The sequence below is a fragment of the Corylus avellana genome, chromosome ca5 (assembly GCF_901000735.1).
Source record: "Corylus avellana chromosome ca5, CavTom2PMs-1.0".
Lineage (NCBI taxonomy): Eukaryota > Viridiplantae > Streptophyta > Magnoliopsida > Fagales > Betulaceae > Corylus > Corylus avellana.
Genome location: NC_081545.1, coordinates 8,687,476 through 8,694,646, shown reverse-complemented (window position 1 = coordinate 8,694,646; position 7,171 = coordinate 8,687,476).

Here is a 7,171-nt window from a genome sequence, read left to right as displayed (position 1 = left end):
AAAAAGCAACTGTTTTTCAAAAATTTGACTGTTTTGGGTATTTTAGTATAGGATTACTGTTTTTCTTGGTTACTTTTTAATTTCTTTCTTTAGCAATCTCGCCCATAGCTCTAGAACAAAATTCGTTCTAAAACCTCAGGGGAGGATCGGCCATGGAAATGTTCCATCTTTTCACCTTGCTATCTACGTAATAATAGGGAGAAACTTCACTTTAGAACTTATCAGAGTTTTGAGAAAACTCTCTAAAATTTAAAAACTCTCAATTTACATCACTAAATTTTTAATTTCAATCAATTTACCTTTTCGTCAAATTTTAAACATTAAAAGTGATAAAATGACGTTTATACATATGAATTTTTTATAAAATTTCAAATTTACTCTTAATTTCATTTTTTGAAAATAAAAATAAAAATCGAAAGATAATTTGGTCTTTTTAGGCATTTTCGTATTTCAGGGGTCCAAAGTGAAGCTTATTATAATAATTTTCTATCTATCTTTGTTATTTTGATCTCATAAGTCTCTTAGTCTACCTTAAGCATTGAAAGTGGTACGGCATCCACTGCTAATGCCTTAGCTTTTCTTGTAGAACTTAGGGTTGAAGGCTACCGGTTGTGACAATGACATCAACATTGAAGAATAAAATATAAAATAGAGAAAGAAAAGGAAAGAGAGCGGAATAATATATGAGGTACATATTGTATATTAACTATATTGTACTATTATACATGGCTTTCTATTTATTGAAAGAGAATGAATAGTGCTGTGGGCACTAGGCAATAAACTCTAGACTAAATCTAAAAATACAATTATAAATAAATAAATCAACTTAGAAAATAATATCAAATATTCTAACATGAAAAAAAAAAAAAAAAAACACAAAACACAAAACAAAAATCCCCAACAATGAAGACACAAAGTTCTCAAGTGAAACCGTGCGTGTGTGGGTGGGTGGAGGAATTTGATAAATTTTGTTGGGCGGCGGTGGGTGACTTGGTGGGGAAGAGCGCTGTGCTGTCTCTGCAGATTTGGTGGTGGGTTCACTTTTTTTGTGTGATTCACGCCTAAAATCCCTTTTGTCTCCACTCTCCATGTGAACAAAAATAAGAGTCGAAACATAGAAATGATTTTATAGACATTTAGCTTTTGTATCAAGTTATGAATTATGACTTGGGCTTCATATGTTTTAAGGTAAACTTTTCAACGAAATTATTCTTTAGAAAAAATTATTTCCTTAAAAATATTTTTCGGCGTTTAGCTTGTACAAAAAATGAGCAACGGCGGAAAACGACCGGCAACTTCTGGCGGTGGTCTGACAAAGGCCCAACGGTAGTCTGGCGAAATTTGGCAATTTGAGATGGATAAGCTTAAACTTAAAAAATAGTTTATAGTTTTAAAAAAATGAAATCATTTTATGAAAACTAAAGAAACTTTTATTGTCAAACCGAAAATGTTTTTGATTTGACTATTATTTTCTGTTGCATCAAACACCAGAAAAATATTTTTTAGAAATCATTTTACTATGTAACAAAGAAGCCTTTGTATGGAATTAAGTTTAATACTTATTTGTTTTTAATTTACATAAACATTCGCACATACACATAGAGTGACTATATGTATCTATGTATTTATTTATTGATGTAGGTTTGGACCATATGGAAAAAATTATGGTTTCGTCCCTGATTTAACCCTAATTTTTTTTTGAATACTAGTTAAGTTAGAATATTTTAATACTTATCTGTTTTTATTTTACATAAAGGTGTGCACATACACATAAAGTGACTATATGTATCTATGTATTTATTTATTTGCATAGGTTTGGACCATATACAAAAAATTCTGGTTCTGCCCCTGATTTAACCCTAATTTTTTTTTTTATTGAATGCTGTTGTGCAAATTTATTTAACTCGCAAGTGCACGAATCAATTGTAGTTTAATGGATTGCAAGTGCGAGGTCGATCCCACAGAGAATTGTATTTTTGAAAGAACAATTTATATCTAAACTAATTAAATCCTAATCTAGTTCCAAAAGGGTTTTTGATTTTTGAGTTTTGAAAATTAAAGGATAAACATAAACTAAATAAAATAAGTAAATCTAAGGATAAAGGTACTAAGGTTTGGAAATTCACACTCACCAAATCATAACAACATACTTTATGTTCATCAATATTAATCCGAAGTTCTCACAAATTAAATCATAAATATATTTTACTATGCTTCAAAGAATTAATCAAAACCATCCCATGTATCCATTCATTGACCAAATCACAAAAGGAATCCAAATTCAATTGAAACACCAGATGTATCCGTAGAACAAATCACAAGGGATATCCAATTTTTATGAGTTAAAAGCCAAGCAATCAATCATATGAAATTATCTCAAATCATCACATGTATCCTTGAATCACAAGAGATATCTAAGAATCACTTCATACAATTGATTAGAAGTAAAACAATTGAAATATAAAACCCAATAAAATCAGAATAATAAAAACTTACATAAAAATATTGATGTTCTTCATCGGTGAGGCTTCATCCCCAACCTTGGGAATTTAGCTCCACATAAAAAATAAAATCTAAACCTAAACCTAAACCTAAAGAAAAATTAAACAAAAGAATTTTGCTCTCTGGGATTGTGTATCTTTTCTTGAATGCAAAGAAGTCTATTTATAGGCTTAGGGAAGTCCAAGAAGCCCAAGTAAACCTAGATAATTCGGAGGTCTGTCTCCCAGTTAAAATAGAAGTCTGAAATCGGAATAGGATTCGTCCAGATTTGTGTCCTTTAATTGCGGGGCGATTTTGACATAGTAACTGTACGAATTACGAAAATCCTATTTCACAACAAATTGTAGTATTTTGAGCTAGCTTTCCAATACCGTTTGAATCACTTCAATCCGATATTTGACCGGAGAGTTATGGTCAAAATACTAAGACGTGTGCAGAATCTGAATTTGAATCCGATCCGAAATCTTATCCAATCTGAACTTTAATCTGATTTAACCTTTTCTTGGATTTGATTAGATTTAACCACATCATCTAGGTCTTCTCAAAGTATGCTTTCTTCCAAACTTCGCATTTTTCCCTTTAAAGCTACAGTTTTTCTTCAATGACATACAAAACACTAAAAACACAAAACTAACACAAAATATTAAATAACGACACAGCTAAAGAATTAACTAATGTAAATAAAGGGGTCCAAATATGCAATATTTGGCACTTATCAAATGCTAGTTGAGTTAGAATAGTTTAATACTTATATGTTTTTATTTTACATAAAGACGCACACATATACATAGAGTGACTATATGTATCTATGTATTTATTTATTTGCATAGGTTTGAACCATATACAAAAAATTATGGTTCTGCCTCTGATTTTACTCTATTTTTTTTTTTTTCCGAATACTAGTTGAGTTAGAATAATTTAATACTCACCTATTTTTGTTTTACATAAAGGCGTGCACATACACATAGAGTGACTATATATATATATAGGTTTGGACAATATACAAAAAATTATGGTTTTGCCCCTGATTTAACCCTAATTTTTTTTATTGAATGCTAGTTGAGTACGTTAGAATAGTTTAATACTTACATGTTTTTATTTTACATAAAGACGCACACATATACATAGAGTGACTATATGTATCTATGTATTTATTTATTTGCATAGGTTTGGACCATATACAAAAAATTATGGTTCTGCATCTGATTTTACTCTCTTTTTTTTTTTTCATTTTTTTTTTCAAATATAGAATAATTTAATACTCATCTATTTTTGTTTTACATAAAGGCGTGCACAAATAGAGTGAACACACACACACACACACACATAGGTTTGGACCATATACAAAAAATTCTGGTTCTGCCCCTGATTTAACCCTACTTTTTTTTTATCGAATACTACTTGAGTTAGAATAGTTTAATACTTATATGTTTTTATTTTACATAAAGACGCACACATATATTGACTATATGTATCTATGTATTTATTTATTTGCATAGGTTTGGACCATATACAAAAAATTCTGGTTCTGCCCCTGATTTAACCCTAATTTTTTTTATCGAATACTAGTTGAGTCAGAATAGTTTAATACTTATATGTTTTTATTTTACATAAAGACGCACACAAATACATAGAGTGACTATATGTATCTATGTATTTATTTATTTGCATAGGTTTGGACCATATACAAAAAATTATGGTTCCGCCCCTAATTCAACCCTAATAATTTTTTTTTTCGAATACTAGTTGAGTTAGAATAGTTTAAACTTATCTGTTTTTATTTTAAAGATAGACCATTCTAACTATTTTAGCATTCAACATCTTAGGGTTCATAGTTGCCTATGAGGAAATTGCTGACCCATGGAAAATTTAGGCGATCGTAGGCTAGCGTCCAACTAAAATATATGTGATAGAGTTCTACTTACTACAAGTCCAAGAAAGTTAACGTGCAATAGAGCCCAAGATCAAGTGGAAGTACTAATCGTTCTAGAAGCATAGTCCTACTACAACATACATTTCCTTCTTTCTTCTGTATTAGTCTTCTAGTTAAATCCTACGTGAGTCCTATGTTATTTTGTTTTATATACTATCAAGGGTGGTGGTTTAATAGTTTAAGAAAGTTCTTAAGTGGTTAAAGCATGTACTAGGGCGTGGGTTTGAATTTTCGCAATGGAGAATGCCCACATATGTCTGATTAGTATTAGCCACCTTCGATTCCCATTAATGCCCTGGTAGGGCTGGGTTAGGCTGTGGCCTGCAGCTCTCACCGTCTATGCCCCTCATGTGCGGCTCCTAGCAGGTAGGTGCTACTATAGTCACACCTAGGTAGAATAGCCACAATTAGTTTCCCCGGCCTACCCTTTTGCTCAAAAAGAAAAAAAAAAAAAAAAGATTCGACATAAGTATATTTTAGAGTCCATACATAGTCTTTATACATATACGCGTATTTATGTCAAAACTCAAAATTACAATGATTAAACTATATATATGTCGAATTAGGAAAATAATTTATTTTTTAAAAATACTTCTGATATTTCCATTACCCAAAAAAATACACTATAAAACGTAATGGAAATTAAGTTGTGAGAAACAAGAAGAATTTATATGAATTTGGCTCGTTTAATATAAGAAATATGAAATATATCACAAAGAGTGGTCTTAATTAAAACCTCCAAACGTCAATTTTAGGGATTGTGATTGGAAAGTTATGATTGACATCAAATTTGACTATAACGATGAGAAAAACGTGAACCATATAATGGAGGAGAATAGATATCTTTCTCCTTTCAAAAAAAAAAAAAAAATATATATATATATATATATAGAGAGAGAGAGAGAGAGAGAGAGAGAGTGATATTTTCAACAAATCTTTTTCATCTTTAATTAAAGCAATATTGTGTTAGGAGGTTGTTGAATTCAATAACTACAAAATTCGATAATGGTGACTTTTAATGTTGAAAATATAAGATAATTATAAGATATAGTTTATATAAAACAATGGGTTATTTTATATTAATCGTATAGTCATGCATCCATAACTAAAAAAAAAAAAAGAAAAAAAAAAAGAAAAAAAAAAAAGTAATGTTATATATAATTCTCACTCTCATCCTTTTTAGCTAATAATGTAGCGTGGATCAGTCTATTTCAACTTTTGGATCAGCCAAAATGAATTCTACATCATCAGTCCAGTAAAATGAAATGGGACGGAGGGTATAAGATTTATCTAACTAAAATGAGTTATTGTTAAAAATGATGTGCAATGTAGCATTTTCTTTTTCTTGTTTATTTATTTTCCTGGGAAACAAACAAATGGTTGGACTTTTTATACTTTCATGGTTGCCCATGTTTGACCACAACTTTTGTGCGTGCGCTCAGACCCAGCCAAATATAACAGGGTACCTTCCAACGCCCACCCGTATTCAGTTTCAAAAGGGACCGCCCGCTCCTAATAATTACAGGATCAATACTAGCCATTTGATGTCCACGTGTACGTACCAGATATTACAACCATCAATCCCCTACTTATATTTCCAACTGTATTATTACGCGTGGCACAAAACGACGCGCCTTTCAAAGGAAAGCTTCAAGTCCAAGGATGTACGATAAACATCTAACAACTATTGCCGACCAACCCCGCCAGCTGTGCGTCGATCCAACGGTCAGCGATTAGGATGCTATCGAAACTTGCTCGATCCTTAACTTATCTCATGCATATATAAGAGCGCTCTCTTGCACTCATTTCTCAGCCGACCACTCTCTCCCACATTTATCCACACAAACCCGAAATTCCGGCCGACCGAAACGTACGAAACACTTACACAGCATGGTTTGCTTCTGTTTCCTGGTCGATCAAGAGCGGCAAGTGCGACGGAGCAAGCCGGCGGCGGGGATATGTTCCCGGTGCGGCGGCGGGGCGAGCGTGGCGGACATGAAGACGGCAACAAGGTTTTGTCACGTGCCATTTTATTGGAAATATTGGAAAGCAATTATATGCACATTTTGTGGAGCAACTCTTCGAACCTACCCATAAATCTTAATCTTCATCTTCATCCTCCTGCAGCATTTGTTTATCTGTTTCTGGGTGAGAAATAGTTTTGTATGGGGTTAGATTTAGTCTATTTAGACATCTTTTGGGTTCATCTCATATTAATGAAGCCTAGGTAGGTGGGAAGAAAGAATTATTTCCAAGCTATGATTTTTATATAAAATGTATCCAGGAAATTTGTGAATAATTTAAGAGTATTTTAATTTTTAAGCTTCAGGTTGTGGGTTTTTTGTGTTCATAATTTTCTTCAAGCCAGACACCCATTTCATTATTTGATCCGAAAAATCACTTAAAGGCTATTTAGTTAGTATAGGGGATAGGGGATATGAATATATGATGTTGCTTGTTGCTTGTTGCTTGCTGAGACGCCCTCCCTCATAAATATACTGAAAAGTTGTAGGTGTAATGCAATAAGTGTGACAGAATTGGACCTAAACGGCCAAACGTCTGACAAGGGGAAAATTGCCTTTCCAACGCTCTTGCAATGAAACGACAGCTTCCCAACAAATATCTATTTTCACGTTGAGATTGCCAGCAAGTTACAGCTCTCAACATTTATTTACTTCCGTACGTAAGAGGGTTCTCCTCATCAATATATATACATATATATATATAGATATATAT